Source organism: Bos taurus, chromosome 6 (genome assembly GCF_002263795.3).
Source record: "Bos taurus isolate L1 Dominette 01449 registration number 42190680 breed Hereford chromosome 6, ARS-UCD2.0, whole genome shotgun sequence".
NCBI classification, from domain to species: domain Eukaryota; kingdom Metazoa; phylum Chordata; class Mammalia; order Artiodactyla; family Bovidae; genus Bos; species Bos taurus.
This window is the reverse complement of record NC_037333.1, coordinates 95134655-95151354: the sequence shown is the minus strand read 5'-3', so window position 1 is coordinate 95151354 and position 16700 is coordinate 95134655. Positions and strand designations below refer to the sequence as shown.

The 16700-nt window shown below is 39.1% G+C and overlaps 1 protein-coding gene and 1 non-coding gene across 4 annotated transcripts in view; both read right to left on the bottom strand.

Annotated features, from left to right (window-relative positions):
- The window catches only part of CFAP299 (cilia and flagella associated protein 299), a 731227-nt gene that overhangs the window by 606138 nt on the left and 108389 nt on the right, over window positions 1-16700 (bottom strand). The window lies entirely within an intron of this gene.
- TRNAG-CCC (transfer RNA glycine (anticodon CCC)) lies at window positions 2165-2237 on the bottom strand. The gene has a single exon. It is a non-coding gene; the product is annotated as a tRNA-Gly (tRNA).

Genomic DNA, 16700 nt, shown 5'->3' with positions numbered 1-16700 from the left:
TGCTTTTTTTAATTTGTTTTTGGCTTTATTTTGGAGTCTTTTTTTGGGGGGTTGGTTTAGTTTTCCCATATATCCATCTGTTGTTATCAAAAATAGTGCTAAAATAGTGTACAATAACCCATAGGGTAGCAAATGGTAATAAATATAGGATTTAAAGGCAGACAGTCTCAGTTCATATTTTAGCTGAACAACCCACTACTGTGAGGCTTGAGCAGATTATGTAAATTCTCAAGTCTCAGGGCTTCCTTTGCAAACTGGACTAATTGTGATATCTCCCAGCAGAGGGTAATTTTCTGCATTATACAGTGCCTCTTAATAATGTCAAATAGCTATTAATGTCATTAGTATCACTATTTAATAATGTCTACTTACTTCATATAGAAGTAACTTTAACTCAATTTCATATTGTTTTCAAATTGTTTGACTATATGAAGTGACTGACTATAAATACAAATAAATAAATTTGTAATTAACTTCTCTGCTAAAATATATTCTCTCTCCCCTACCTTATTTTGTCAATTTTGAGCATTTCTCTTGAGTCAGTCTTCTGCTGGGTGAAAGATGACATTTTGCTAGACTGTTGAAATGCATCCCAAGATTTCATTAATAATATGTCATGCTATCATTCCTAATTCACAAAACCGATAAATGTTAAGGTCAACAAAATATTCTCATGAAATTGAGAAGACTGCCATATCTGCAACTGAATATGAAGAAAATAAAAACAAGTATGAGCCATTAAATGACATCAAGTGACTCAGTAATAATATGTATAACAACAATTACATTTGTCTTAGGTACTTAAAAATATCAATTTCCATTTGAGGTGATATCTACATGAAATGAACACAATGTTCTTAATGACAAAATGAATTTCATTTATTAAAACATTGTCCTAAACTATGTTCTAGAAGCCAATACATTTGGGCATGACAAATGAAAGAGAGAGAAGGAGAAAAGGCAGATGAAGAATCCATTCGTTCATTGTTTACTCACTTATTTAACAAATGGTATCTATGTGATAAAAATTTTATATACATCAGCTTCAACTTGTGCATAGTTTTGTTATTTACCAAGCATTTTTACATAGATTTTCTTATTTGATCTTCATAATCTATTCAAGAGATGAGGGAAGTGAACATATAGCATGTCCAATGTGACAGAGGCATATGGTTGGTTTTCCTAAATACTGGCTAGGGCTCTTTTCACTACATGGTACTGGAAAATCATTATTCATTATGCAGAGGAGAGGCTAAGCCTGAGAAATCTTATGACCACAGAAAGAACACAGAAGAATTCTTTCAATATGGAGACTTTCCTGGTATTCCTAGCATTCTTAAGTAATTTTACTAAATCAAGTGATAGGTATTTTCCTTCTTTCTATCTTCCATTTTTTACTAAGGCAAAAGAAAAAGTAAGTGTAAAGGAAGTTATAATTGGGGACATATCTTGAGAGTCCCTTGGACTGGATGGAGATTAAACCAGTCGATCCTAAGGGAAATCAACCCTGAATATTCATTGGAAGGACTGATGCTGAAGCTGGAGCTTCAGTAATTTGGCCACCTGATGCAAAGAACTGACTCACTGGAAAAGATCCAGATGCTGAGAATGATTGAGGGCAGGAGGAGAAGGGGACAACAGAGGATAAGATAGTTAGATAGCATCAATGACTCAATGGGCATTTGAACAAACTCTGGGAGATAGTGAAGGACAGGGAAGCCTGGCATGCTGCAGTTCATGGGGTCACAAAGAGTCAGAAATGACTTAGCAACAAATAAAATTGGATGAATTTTAAAAATAGAACCACATATAAAAATGAAAAGAAGTACATATTACACAAAAAGTCTTAAGTAATTGATGGGACTGAGTATCAAATTTGGCCCTGAGTATCCTATCAACCAAACTAAAAATGAACACATGAAAAATTATATAATTCTCATTAGCAGAAACAAACAGGGGCACTTATTTCTTGCAGATAAATAAGTCATTTTTCCAGTCATTAAACATTTTAAATAGTTATTTTTTTATTTATTTTTATTTATTTATTTGGCTGCAATGGGTCTTAGTTTTCGCCCACAGGATCTTCAGTCTTTGTTGTGACATGCTACGTCTTCAATCTTTAGCTGCAGTATGCAAACTCTTAGTTGTGGTATGTGGGATCTAGCTCCCTGACCAGGGATTGAACCTGGGCCACCGGCATTGGGAATGCGGAGTCTTAGCCACTGGACCACCAGGGAAGTCTCTCTGTCGTTAAAATTTAAAAGAAACTTCTCTCTTCCTTTCTTCAACTGGAGACCCACAGATAATATATTAAATAATGTCCTTTCCTAACAGCCTAACCCAACATCCTCCTATGTATTGCTATTGTTAATACTGTTATTATTAATATTAAATGAATAATAATGCATAATTTTATGTTTTCATATAAATACCTTTTGAATTAAGTACTGATATTATCCCCACTTAATGGATGAGAAAACATCTGTATAAATGAGAAAACTTAGTAGCTTGCCCGAGGTCACATAAATAGTAAATTCTCATGCATTTTATCATCAAGACTTCTGCACATCTTGTTACTCCAAATCCCATGTTCTACTTCAGACAAAAAGACACCACCTCATTGGCAGTCAGTTCTGTGGTCACAGCCTGAAAACCTAGTTCTCAAAGCCAGCAAGCATCCATCACCTGGAGGGCTTGTGAAAAACACAAATCACAGGGCCCGAGCTCCATCAGAGATCATGATTTAGTAGACCTGAGATGCAGACAGAGAATTTACATTTCTAACAAATTTCCACATGATGCTGATGTTGCTGGTCAGAGATTACAGATTGAGAACTACTGGCCTGTAATTTTGAAAGCTTCCAAATATATATCACACTTAATAGGGTATTTTGCTGAATGCTTTTTATTAGTCATCCAAATTTATTTGGCAATGTAGGTCCAGTCACTGAGATAAAGAATAATGAAAGAGGACCCAGGTGGTATCTAGAAATAACACCACTTTCTTTTTTTTTTCCCAATTAAGTTATTTTTCTATTGTGGGAAAATAAATATAACACAAATATGCTATTTTAACAATATTTAAGAACACAATTTAGTGGCATTAATTATTCACAATTTTCTGTACCATTATCACTATTTCTAAAACTTTCCATTATCCCAAACAGAAACTCTGTACCCATCAAACAATAACTTTCCATTACCCCTCTCTCCAGCTCCTGATGAAAATTAATCTACTATCTCTCTTTATATGTTTCCTATAATATTGTCCTTTTGTGCCTGGCTTGCTCTAAGATTCATCCATATTGTATTAATAATATGTATGAGAACTTCATTCCTTGTAAAGGCTGGATATTATTCTACTGTAATTAACATCCTTTTCTAAACCACATTTGCCAATGAGTTTTCTAAAGCTAACAAACCAATGTTCACTTTGGTTCTCACTATCTTCTTTTATTTAAGGTATCTACAGTGGTCACATTTCTTTTGGTCAATCTCATTTCATAGTGAAAAATTTGGATTACATATAAGGACAAAAAACAAACAAACAAAGCACATGTAACACCACACCTATGTGGTACCAACTTCTTCTTCCTGTAAGTTGACTCTCATCCCCACTTGCATCATCGCACTTGGCATTAAAATCTACATTATTTAGTCTCTACTACATATTCCTGTGTTGGAGAGCACATGAAAGGAAAATATTCTCCCACATTTAACAAGAGGGATGCAGGTGTAAAGGTGCAGGTTTAGACGCCTGCCAAACTGAGACAAGGCAAAAAACTGGGGAATTTTCTGGGAAGAGATTCAGGAGGCAGCCGACTTTATGAGAAAAGCAGAATAGTGAAAGCTGGAGAGCGAGAAGCGGATTAGTCTGGAGAGGAAACCAAAAGCAAAATGAAGATCAGAACAAAGGAGAAAAATGAAAGAAACAAGGTCTACATTTTAGGAAGTGCTTAAGACATATGTGCCACCAAGGCATCGACCTAGAATGGCTTTAGCAGCTCTGCTCCAATCAACCGTCAATATCCCCAAATCCGGCTGGGGTTGGCTAGAGGAGAGACAGGGGCCCTGACTGATAGCATCTGCCAGCATCCATGGTATAAAGGCATAAATACAACCACCTTGGCCAATTTCGGGCTACCAACTGATGGCCTATCTGGGAAGGGAAGTGCCCAGGGGTCTTGCTAGTTCGTGAAAGCTAGCTCCAACACATCCGTGTCTCAAATCCACACATGAAAACACAACCTAAGAGAAAATCAGTGGACCTGCTATTCAAATACAGCTTCGGGACAACAGCTCTACAGGCTTATCCGCAGCCCTCTGCTAGAATTTTGACCCCAAAATCTTCCTTGTAAAAGATGGAGAACCATCTCTTCTCTGTAACTGAGGGACAGGCATGGAATTGCCTTCCTTCAAGCTTCTAAACAAAACCTTAGCATGCAGATATTTCCTCCTTTTGTGCTGATACATGTATCTAGCTGCTCTCATTGTACAGATATCCTGCAGTGCACAGGTCTGAGGTAATGCAAGACTGCAGCAGCCTGGGGTGAGAGAGCATTTGATGGGGTAGTAATAATGACCTGCAGTCAGCTTCAGGGGTGAAAACAGAATTCAAGGCTGAGGGATGAGAAATATTGTCTTTAGCTGACTCTGTGATTTGGAGTGGGCTGGTGAGGGGGATAAGCCTCTCTACCACAGTTAGCCTCAAGGGCACGAGAAGGAAAACAATTGCCCAGGAGCAGAAGGCCTCCATGAGGGGACTTCCCAGATAAGAATCCACCTTACAATTGAACCTTACAAAGGTTCAATCCCTGGTCAAGGAACTAAGATCCCACATGCCGTGGGGCAACTAAGCCTATGCCTCCTCAACTATTGAGCCTGCACACCTCAACTAGAGAGAAGCTCACTCACCACAAATACCTGACACAGACAAAAATAAAAATAAATTTAAAAAAAGAAGAAGGTCCCCATAACCACTTACCAGAGTTCCAGTGCTGGTCAACACTTCATAAGCAGGACCATACCTCCAAACTGAACCTTCAGGTTAAATATTTTGAAGTATAGCTCTAAATATTTTGTACCTATTTTTTATTTTTACACATATTTATTTTAAAAATACTCAAAAGGAATTGTTGCATATTTCCTTGCTTCAGACATTGATAAGCAATTCACAATTTTTAAAACCTGCAATTACTTGGTTCCTTTTGTTTGAAAGAACAGAACAATGGTGAATGGAATTGTTTCCTTAATTTCTCTTTCTGTTTTCTCATTAGTAGTGTATAGGAGTGCAAGGGATTTCTGTGTGTTGATTTTATATCCTGCAACTTTACTATAGTCATTGATTATTTCTAGTAATTTTCTGGTGGAATCTTTAGGGTTTTCTATGTAGAGGATCATGTCATCTGCAAATAGTGAGAGTTTTACTTCTTCTTTTCCAATTTGGATTCCTTTTATTTCTTTTTCTGCTCTGATTGCTGTGGCCAAAACTTCCAAAACTATGTTGAATAGTAATGGTGAAAGTGGGCACCCTTGTCTTGTTCCTGACTTTAGAGGAAATGCTTTCAATTTTTCACCATTGAGGATAATGTTTGCTGTGGGTTTGTCATATATAGCTTTTATTATGTTGAGGTATGTTCCTTCTATTCCTGCTTTCTGGAGAGTTTTTATCATAAATGGATGTTGAATTTTGTCAAAGGCTTTCTCTGCATCTATTGAGATAATTATATGGTTTTTATTTTTCAATTTGTCAATGTGGTGTATTACATTGATTGATTTGTGGATATTGAAGAATCCTTGCATCCCTGGGATAAAGCCCACTTGGTCATGGTGTATGATCTTTTTAATGTGTTCTCCTAGAGGAGAACATAGGCAAAACACTCTCCGACATACATCACAGCAGGATCCTCTATGACCCACCTCCCAGAATATTGGAAATAAAAGCAAAAATAAACAAATGGGACCTAATTAACCTTAAAAGCTTCTGCACATCAAAGGAAACTATTAGCAAGGTGAAAAGACAGCCTTCAGAATGGGAGAAAATAATAGCAAATGAAACAACCGACAAACAACTAATCTCAAAAATATATAAGCAACTCCTACAGCTCAACTCCAGAAAAATAAACGACCCAATCAAAAAATGGGCCAAAGAACTAAATAGACATTTCTCCAAAGAAGACATACAGATGGCTAACAAACACATGAAAAGATGCTCAACATCACTCATTATCAGAGAAATGCAAATCAAAACCACTATGAGGTACCATTTCACACCAGTCAGAATGGCTGCCATCCAAAAGTGTACAAATAATAAATGCTGGAGAAGGTGTGGAGAAAAGGGAACCCTCTTACACTGTTGGTGGGAATGCAAACTAGTACAGCCACTATGGAGAACAGTGTGGAGATTCCTTAAAAAACTGGAAAAAGAATTGCCTTATGATCCAGCAATCCCACTGCTGGGCATATACACTGAGGAAACCAGAAGGGAAAGAGACACATGTACCCCAATGTTCATCGCAGCACTGTTTATAATAGCCAGGACATGGAAGCAACCTAGATGTCCATCAGCAGATGAATGGATAAGAAAGCTGTGGTACATATACACAATGGAGTATTACTCAGACATTAAAAAGAATACATTTGAATCAGTTCTAATGAGGTGGATGAAACTGGAGCCTATTATACAGAGTGAAGTAAGCCGGAAGGAAAAACATAAATACAGTATACTAATGCATATATATGGAATTTAGAAAGATGGTAACAATAACCCAGTGTACGAGACAGCAAAAGAGACACTGATGTATAGAACAGTCTTATGGACTCTGTGGGAGAGGGAGAGGGTGGGAAGATTTGGGAGAATGGCATTGAAACATGTAAAATATCATGTAAGAAACGAGTTGCCAGTCCAGGTTCGATGCACGATACTGGATGCTTGGGGCTAGTGCACTGGGACGACCCAGAGGGATGGTATGGGGAGGGAGGAGGGAGGAGTGTTCAGGATGGGGAACACATGTATACCTGTGGCGGATTCATTTTGATATTTGCCAAAACTAATACAATTATGTTAAGTTTAAAAATAAAATAAAATTAGAAAAAAAAAAAAAAGAAAGAACAATGAATATCTTGGTGGTATTCCACGACTTACACTTGTTATCCTTTTTGCAGAAAGAGTCTAGAAAGATATTGGCTCAAAAGGGCACTAATTTATACTTTGTGCCATCTTTTAAAATATTTAAGTCGATGACATTTGGGTCTGCAATTTTTGTTGTCGTCATTCAGTCACTCAGTAGTGTCTGACTCTTTGCAACCCCCTAGACTGCAAGGAGATCCAACCAGTCCATTCTGAAGGAGATCAGTCCTGGGTGTTCTTTGGAAGGAATGATGCTAAAGCTGAAACTCCAGTACTTTGGCCACCTCATGCGAAGAGTTGACTCATTGGAAAAGACTCTGATGCTGGGAGGGATTGGGGGCAAGAGGAGAAGGGGACGACAGAGGATGAGATGGCTGCATGGCATCACTGACTCAATGGACGTGGGTCTCAGTGAACTCCGGGAGTTGGTGATGGACAGGGAGGCCTGGCATGCTGCGATTCATGGGGTCGCAAAGAGTCGGACATGACTGAGTGACTGATCTGATCTGATCTGATCTGAGACCGCAGTGTGCCAGGCTTCCCTGTCCTTTACCATCTCCCAGAGTTCACTCAAACGCATGTCCATTGAGCTAGTGATGCCATCCAACCATCTCGTCTTCTGTCGCCTCCTTCTCCTCCTACCTTCAATCTTTCCCAGCATCAGGGTCTTTTCTGATGAGTTGGCTCTTCACATCAGGTGGCCAAAGTGTTGGCGCTTCAGCTTCAGCATCAGTCCTTCTAATGAATATTCTTGATGTCACAAAAAAACAGATTTTTTTTCCTTTGATTATTAGCTCATAGTTAGATCATCATCCAGTCTCACCACTTCATGGAAAATAGATGGGGAAAAAATGGAAACAGTGACAAGCTTTATTTTCTTGGGTTCCAAAATCACTGAAAATTGTGACTGCAGCCCTGAAATTAAAAGACGCTTGCTCTTTGGAAGAAAAGCTGTGACAAACCTAGACAGCATATTAAAAAGCAGAGACATCACTTTGTCGACAAAGGTCCATATATGCAAAGCTATAGTTTTTTCAGTAGTCATTTATGGATGTGAGAGTTGGACCATAAAGAAAGCTGAGCACCAAAGAATTGCTCAAACTGTGGTGCTGGAGAAGCCTCTTGAGAGTCCCTTGGGCAGCAAGGAGATCAAACCAGTCAATCCTAAAGGAAATCAACCCTGAAGATTCATTGGAAGGACTGATGCTGAAGCTGAAGCTTCAACACTTTATCCACCTGATGTAAAGAGCCAACTCATTGGAAAAGACCTTGATGCTGGGAAAGACTGAGGGCAGGGGGAGAAGAAGGCAACAGAGGATGAGATGGTTGGATGGCATTATTGACTCAATGGACATGAGTTCGAGCAAACTCTGGGAGATAGTGAAGGACAGAGAAGCCTGGCGTGCAGCAGTCCATGGGGTTGTCAGAATCAAACACGACTGAGTGACTGAACAACAACATAGTTAACCTATTAGGAAATTATTTGAGTTTTTTAAGGTACCCTGAATTATTTTCAGGTATCTTCATTGAAATTAAAAAACTGCAGCTGGGGCCCTCAAAACCTGTAGATTCTGTGCTTCTCTCAACCTGTGAGAGGATCTGTGTTTTCCCAGAAATTACAGCCACTGAATGAAAGAGAAGTTTACATTCGTCTGCATGTGAAATACAGCTTGAGTTGCTGGGCTGCAATCCTCAGGGCTGTGAATGTTAATCAATCAAAGTGTTTATTCATTAGGCACTCCTTTTTTGTTTTCTTTGGGACTGCATGATTCAGAAGCCTTGCTCAAGTAAGTCCAAGAAAAGAACAGTCTACAGAGGGTTAACACATGAAGGAAAAACTCCAAAATGTATCAGAAGGCTGCAATTTGTTAGTTTGTGCCTTGGTTTGGTTTGTTTTTTCTTTCTGTGTCACTCCATGGCTTCCCTTGGTTTCCTTCTCTTTCACTCTCCCAAGGGAGGGAGAGGGATCTTTTTTAATTTCCTCATAATATAACAACAGTTTTTAGAATGTGGAAGAGATGGAAGGGTGGTGATTTATATATATAGAAAATTGAAGCATTTGGTTCCCAGGCTCCAGTCCTGAAGAATGATCTCAAGTTGCTCTCAGGATCTGTGGGACAAATTCAAAAAATCCCAAAAAGGGATCTTTGCCTCTGAGACTCTCTATCACTTCGTTCCTAATACAGGAATCTGCGTCCCTCCCTGTTTCTCCTTTTACAGGGATCACTTCGTGGGAAATAGATGGAGAAACAGTGGAAACAGTGTCAGACTTTATTTTCGGGGGCTCCAAAATCACTGCAGATGGTGACTACAGCCATGAAATTAAAAGACGCTTACTCCTTGGAAGGAAAGTTATGTCCAACTTAGATAGCATATTCAAAAGCAGAGACATTATTATGCCAACAAAGATCTGTCTAGTCAAGGCTATGGTTTTTCCTGTGATCATGTATGGATGTGAGAGTTGGACTGTGAAGAAGGCTGAGCACTGAAGAATTGATGCTTTTGAACTGTGGTGTTGGAGAAGACTCTTGAGAGTCCCTTGGACTACAAGGAGATCCAACCAGTCCATTCTGAAGGAGATCAGCCCTGGGATTTCTGTGGAAGGAATGATGCTAAAGCTGAAACTCCAGTACTTTGGCCACCTCATGCGAAGAGTTGACTCATTGGAAAAGACTCTGATGCTGGGAGGGATTGGGGGCAGGAGGAGAAGGGGATACCAGAGGATGAGATGGCTGGATGGCATCACTGACTCGATGGACGTGAGTCTGAGTGAACTCTGGGAGTTGGTGATGGACAGGGAGGCCTGGTGTGCTGTGATTCATGCGGTCGCAAAGAGTCGGACACGACTGAGTGACTGAACTGAACTGAACTGATGACCTCCTAATGTCACCACTCAGAGAAGGCAACGGCACCCCACGCCAATACTCTTGCCTGGAAAATCCCATGGACCGAGGGGCCTGGTGGGCTGCAGTCTATGGGGTCGCTAGGAGTCAGGCACGACTGAGCGACTTCACTTTCACTTTTCACTTTCATGCATTGGAGAAGGAAATGGCAACCCACTCCAGTGTTCTTGCCTGGAGAATCCCCGGGACGGGGGAGCTTGGTGGGCTGCCGTCTATGGGGTTGCACAGAGTCGGACACGACTGAAGCGACGCAGCAGCAGCAGCAGCAGCAACGTCACCACTCTCCTCCTGTCAGCTTAGGCAGTACCTCTCACATTTTTGTTACCTAAATTAGAGTATTCTATAAAACAGAAATGTCAAATTCTATCTTTATCTATTCTTGACTTCTGCCTGCTAGAAAATAAGGTCCAATACATCCAATGGGAAAAACCCTGATACTGGGAAAGACTGAGGGCAGGAGAAGGGGGCGACAGATGATGCGATGGTTGGGTAGTATCATCAACTCAATGGACATGAGTTTGAACAAACTGGGAAGCAGTGGAAGACAGAGGAACCTGGAGGGCTACAGTCCATGGGGCTGCAAAGAATCAGACATGACTTAGCAACTAAACAACATACAATGCATGGTATTTAATAAAATAACCCAGATCATTTAAGTCACACACACACCCAAGAACTGTCATTTTTATTGCACTACCAATTGCAAATAAAATTTGATCAATACCTGAAAGCAACTTCATCATGGTAAAATAATTTTCAAAGGAATCACTGACATAATTTATCATTTTAATGCCATTCTTAATAAAAAGATAGGCTTCCCTGGTGGCTCAGGCAATAAAGGATCTGCCTGCAATTCAGGAGATCAGGGTTCAATTCTTGGGTTGGGAAGATCTCCTGGAGAAGGAAATGGCAATTCACTCCAGTGAAATTGGAGTGAAAATTCTTGCCTGGGCGATCCCATGGACAGAGGAGCCTGACAGGCTACAGTCTAGGGGGTCACAGAGTATCCAGCACAACTGAGTGACTACCACTCTCAAACTTTAAAAAAATAGATTAGGCTCATCATAGAAGAGAAAAAGATGCTAGTCAGATTTACCTTTGAGTAGAAAATTAAATGACTGAAAAAGTAAAAGACAGAAGTATTCCCTGCAGTTTACAGGATCATTGTTTTTCTATTAATCAATAATAGTCCAGGTACATTTTTCAACTTGAAGCTCACTAGAAGATGTCAAAATATTATGACAAGATAGGAGAAAATATAAAATCTCTGAAACTCACAGTTTTATGTCATTTGGTACAACTCACAGAAAGCTCAACCCATTTCAAATTTATTTTAAAATGAATTATTTCAGTACTACTAACTTTATCTGCAAATGGAAAAAGCAAAAAGTGTGCTTAAAAGGAAAGGTTACAAAAATAATGGAAGTAAAACAAAAACCAAAAGTTTGCTAGTTTGCAATTTATTTTTTAGGCCTTTGAAGTTTGGGATCCTGGACGATATATCTCATCTGTAAAGCTCTGACATGCTCAGAGCAAAGTTTTAAATACTGAAAAACACTCATTGTTTTTAAAGTTCTGCATCACACACTATTGGGTGTACTATTTAGCACTGCAACATTTTGAGTGGCCATGAAGGTCACCTTCTTCATTTCTTAGGTAAAAATCATCACTTTCTCAAAAGAGTAAACTACATAGAAAATACAGTACGTAGTTTCTTATGTCTTAAACAGCCACATTCAGTTTCCTTTAGCTTAAGTACCAGTAATGTAAGTAAATGAAACAGTAAGCAATTGGCAGCACAGTAATGTTAAGGTTCTAGCAAACTTCTACATTTGGGGGAGTTATAAATTAGTTTTAACATTGGATCCAGGCTTAAACTTGGCATAGAAGTTCTTTACTAGAATGTGCAATATTTTTCCTTTGACTTTACAAAATAGAGTCAAAATTAGTTTGCTTGTTATTTAGCTAAAGGTGGCCAAAAATAACATGATCTTGGCTAGAATTTAGATACTTTTCAGTTCAGTTCAGTCGCTCAGTTGTGTCCGACTCCTTGCAACCCCATGGACTACAGCACACCAGGCTTCCCTGTCCATTACCAAATCCCAGAACATGCTCCATCACTTGTCCATCGAGTCGGTGATACCATCCAACCATCTCATCCTTTGTTGTCCCCTTCTCCACTTGCCCTCAATCTTTCCCAGAATCAGGGTCTTTTCCAATGAGTCACTTCTTCACATCAGGTGGCCAAAGTATTGGAGTTTCAGCTTCAGCATCAGTCCTTCCAATGAATATTCAGGACTGATTTCCTTTAGGGTGGACTGGTTGGATCTCCCCACAATCCAAGGGACTCACAAGCGTCTTCTCCAACACCACAGTTCAAAAGCATAAATTCTTCAGCTCTCAACTTTCTTTAGAGTCCAACTCTCACATGTATACATGACTACTGCAAAAACCATAGTTTCGACTAGATAGACCTTTGTCAGCAAAGTAATATCTCTGCTTTTTAATATGCTGTCTGGGTTGGTCATAGCATTTCTTCCAAGGAGCAAGTGCCTTTTAATTTTGTGGCTGCAGTCACCATCTGCAGTGATTTTGGAGACCAAAAAAATAAAGTCTCTCACTGTTTCCATTGTTTCCCTATCTATTTGCCATGAAGTGATGGGATCGGATGCCATGATCTTAGTTTTCTGAATGTTGAGTTTTAAACTAGCTTTTTAACTCTCCTCTTTCACTTTCATCAAGAAGCTCTTTAGTTCCTCTTCACTTTCTGCCATAAGGGTGGTGTCATCTGTGTATCTGAGGTTATTGATATTTCTCCTGACTATCTTGATTCCAGCTTGTGCTTCATCTAGCCCAGCATTTCTCATGATGTACTCTACATATTAGTTAAATAAGCAGGGTGACAATATACAGCCTTGACATACTCCTTTCCCAATTTGGAACCAGTCTATTCTTGCATGTCAGGGTTTAACTGTTGCTTCTTAACCTGCATACAGATTTCTCAGGAGGTAGGTAAGTCGGTCTCGTTTTCCCATCTCTTTCAGAATTTTCCATTTTGTTATGATCCACACAGTCAAAGGCTTTGGCGTAATCAATAAAGCAAAAGTAGGTGTTTTTCTGGAACTCTCTTACTTTTTTTAACTATACAACAGATATTGGCAATTTGATCTCTGGTTCCTCTGCCTTTTCTAAATCCAGCTTGAATATCTGGAAGTTCAAGGTTCACATACTGTTGAAGCCTGGCTTGGAGAATTTTGAGCATTACTTTGCTAGTATGTGAGGTGAGTGCAATTGTGTGGTAGTTTGAGCATTCTTTGGCATTGCCATTTTTTGGAATTGGAATGAAAACTGACTTTTTCCAGTCTTGTGGCCACTGCTGAGTTTTCCATATTTGCTGGCATATTGAGTGCAGCACTTTCACAGCATCATCTTTCAGGATTTGAAATAGCTCAACTAGAATTCCATCACCTCCACTAGCTTTATTCATAGTGATGCTTCCTAAGGACCACTTAACTTCGCATTCTAGGATGTCTGGCTCTAGGTGAGTGATCACACTATCATGGTTATCTGGGTCATGAAGATCTTTTTTGTATAGTTGTTCTGTGTATTCTTGCCACCTCTTCTTAATATCTTCTGCTTCTGTTAGGTTGATACAATTTTGATCCTTTGTTGAGCTCATCTTTGCATGAAATGTTCCCTTAGTATCTCGAATTTTCTTGAAGACATCTCTAGTCTTTCCCATTCTATTGTTTTCCTCTATTTCTTTGCATTTATCACTGAGGAAGGCTTTCTTATCTCTCTGCTCTTCTTTGGAACTCTTCATTCAGATGCCTACATCTTTCCTTTTCTCCTTTGCCTTTCGCTTCTTTTTTCTCAGTTGTTTGTAAAGCCTCCTCAGACAACCATTTTGCCTTTCTGCATTTCTTTTTCTTGGGTATGGTCTTGATACTTTTGTGCATCTCTAATTTTAAATCAGTCTTAACTTTAAAAATGAAATGTAGCAGACATTTGTGGATAATGGAGAAGAGGTCTGACTGGCAGAGCTTTAATATTTGTTCATGTGAGCCTATGACCAGAGCATTCTGTTCACAAAACTCTGTTAGCCTTTGACCTACTTCATTTTGCATTCCAAGGCCAAATTTGCCTGTTACTCCAGGTATCTCTTGACTTCCTACTTTTGCATTCCAGTCCCCTATAAAGAAAAGGACATCTTTTTTGGGTGTCAGTTCTAGAAGGTCTTGTAGGTCTTCATAGAACCATTCAACTTCAGCTTCTTCAGCATTACTGGTTGGGGCATAGCCTTGGATTACTGTGATATTGAATGGTTTGCCTTGGAAATGAACAGAGATCATTCTATCGTTTTTGAGATTGCATCCAAGTACTGCATTTTGGACTCTTTTGTTTACTATGATGGCTACTTCATTTCTTCTAGGGGATTCTTGCCCACAGTAGTAGATATAATGGTCATCTGAGTAAAATTCACCCATTCCAGTCCATTTTAGTTCCCTGATTTCTAATATGTTGATGTTCACTCTTGCCATTTCTTGTTTGACCACTTCCACTTTGCCTTGATTCATGGACCTAACATTCCAGGCTCCTATGCAATATTACTCTTTACAGCATCTTTACTTCCATCACCAGTGACATCCATAACAGGGCATTGTTTTTGCTTTGGCTCCGTCTCTTCATTCTTTCTAGAGTAACTGCTCCACTAATCTTCAGTAGCATATTGGGCACCTACCAACCTGGAGAGTTCATCTTTCAGTGTCCTATCTTTTTGCCTTTTCATATTGATCACGGGGTTGTCAAGGCAAGAATACTGACATGGTTTTCCATTCCCTTCTCCAGTGGACCACGTTTTGTCAGAAAGCTCCACCATGACCTGTCCATCTGTGTGGCACTTTGGTGACCTTTATTTTTTGGGGCTCCAAAATCACTGCAGAGGGTGACTGCAGCCATTAAATTAAAAGACACTTGCTCCTTGGAAGAAAAGTTATGACCAACCTAGACAGCATATTAAAAAGCAGAGACATTACTTTGCCGACAAAGGTCCTTGTAGTCAGAGCTCTAGTTTTTCCAGTAGTCATGTATGGATGTGAGAGTTGGACTATAAAGAAAGCATAGCACTGAAGAATTGATGCTTTTGAACTGTACTGCTGGAGAAGACTCTTGAGAGTCCCTTGGACTGCAAGGAGATCAAACTAGTCAATCCTAAAGGAAATCAACCCTGAATATTCATTGGAAGGACTGATGATTAAACTGAAGCTCTGATATTTTGGCCATCTGATGTGAAGAACTGGCTCATTGGAAAAGACCCTGATGCTGGGAAAGATTAGAAGAAAATGAAAAGAGGGTGATAGAAGATGAAATGGTTGGATGGCATCATATTTATGTCTTTATCTCTTTAAGGTCATTTCCTTTTGTTCATTAAATTCTTCATAACAGTTTCTTGATCATATCTCATGTTCTCTCTTCATGTAGTTTTATAGCATTCATCCCCATGATCATGTTTCTAAAGTACCCACTTGCTACACAGGATTTTCAGGAGTTTTACTTTTCTTCTGAATGTTTAGTCTCATGTTTCTTTTCCTCTATTATGTAAAAGTTTTGATAAGCCTTGTGTTAAAAAAGTTTTAATATTTAATCATTTTATTCTGACTTGCCATTACCAGAAGATAAATTTTGAAGATTTTTTCCCTCTCCTATTCACTATTTGGGGGGAGCAGGCAGTCTTTCTTCTCTCAGATCCACAACTTTGAAACAATCTGGTGGGCAAAAATTCCTCTTCCACTTGTGGTTTTGCTCAGATATTCACTTGGTCCTATTCTGTTGTCCTGAGGGATCATCTTCTTCTGCTATCACTACCTCAGTCTCTAATAGTCTAGACTAAAGTGGTATGATAAAGAAAAAAAAAACTAACATTTCCAATACAGGCTGTTATTATGACTTCAATATTCATTAAAAGGAATATTAGGGAGAGGGAGAAGCTTCTCCGGGTAATAGGCTGATGAGAGGACTTTAGGACATTTGGGTCATCCAGTGAACAGTTGAATAAACAGATCTGAAACTGGGAAGAGGCTTGAGCTGTTGTAAATTGGGAAAGCATTGGTGGGAAGAGATCACTTAGAGTCTATAAACGGAGAAGAAAGCAAATCAGTACCACCAGCATGAACAGATAAACTGATGGTGGGAGGGCAAGAACAGAGAAATAAAAAGAAAAGCAAAACTGTGCAGCAAGGGAACATGTTATGGTGGGGGTAGGGGAGTAACAACAGTGTGAAATTCAGCAGAGAAGTCAAGGAAACTAACATAGAGTGTGGCTGTTCTTTTATTTCAAGAACTACAAAGTCCTGCTGACCTTAGTGAAAAACATCTTAGTGAAGCAAGGGAGACAGAAGTCTAGCCATAGTGGGTTGAGTAGGAGAGTGCATATAGATAATTCCCAGAAGGGTTGCTCATAGAAAAGAAATAGAATAGGAATTCAAGGAGTTTAAAGGTTGAGAAGATTTTATTTACTTCCATTTGTATTTCATAGGAACAGGATTGACTCTATATTGAAGAGGAAAAATATCAGTAGAAAGGATGATGTTGAAAATACAATAAAGAAAATACAATTTATTTTCTTACTGAAGAAACTTGTTTTGAACACCCACTATGTGTCATGTACT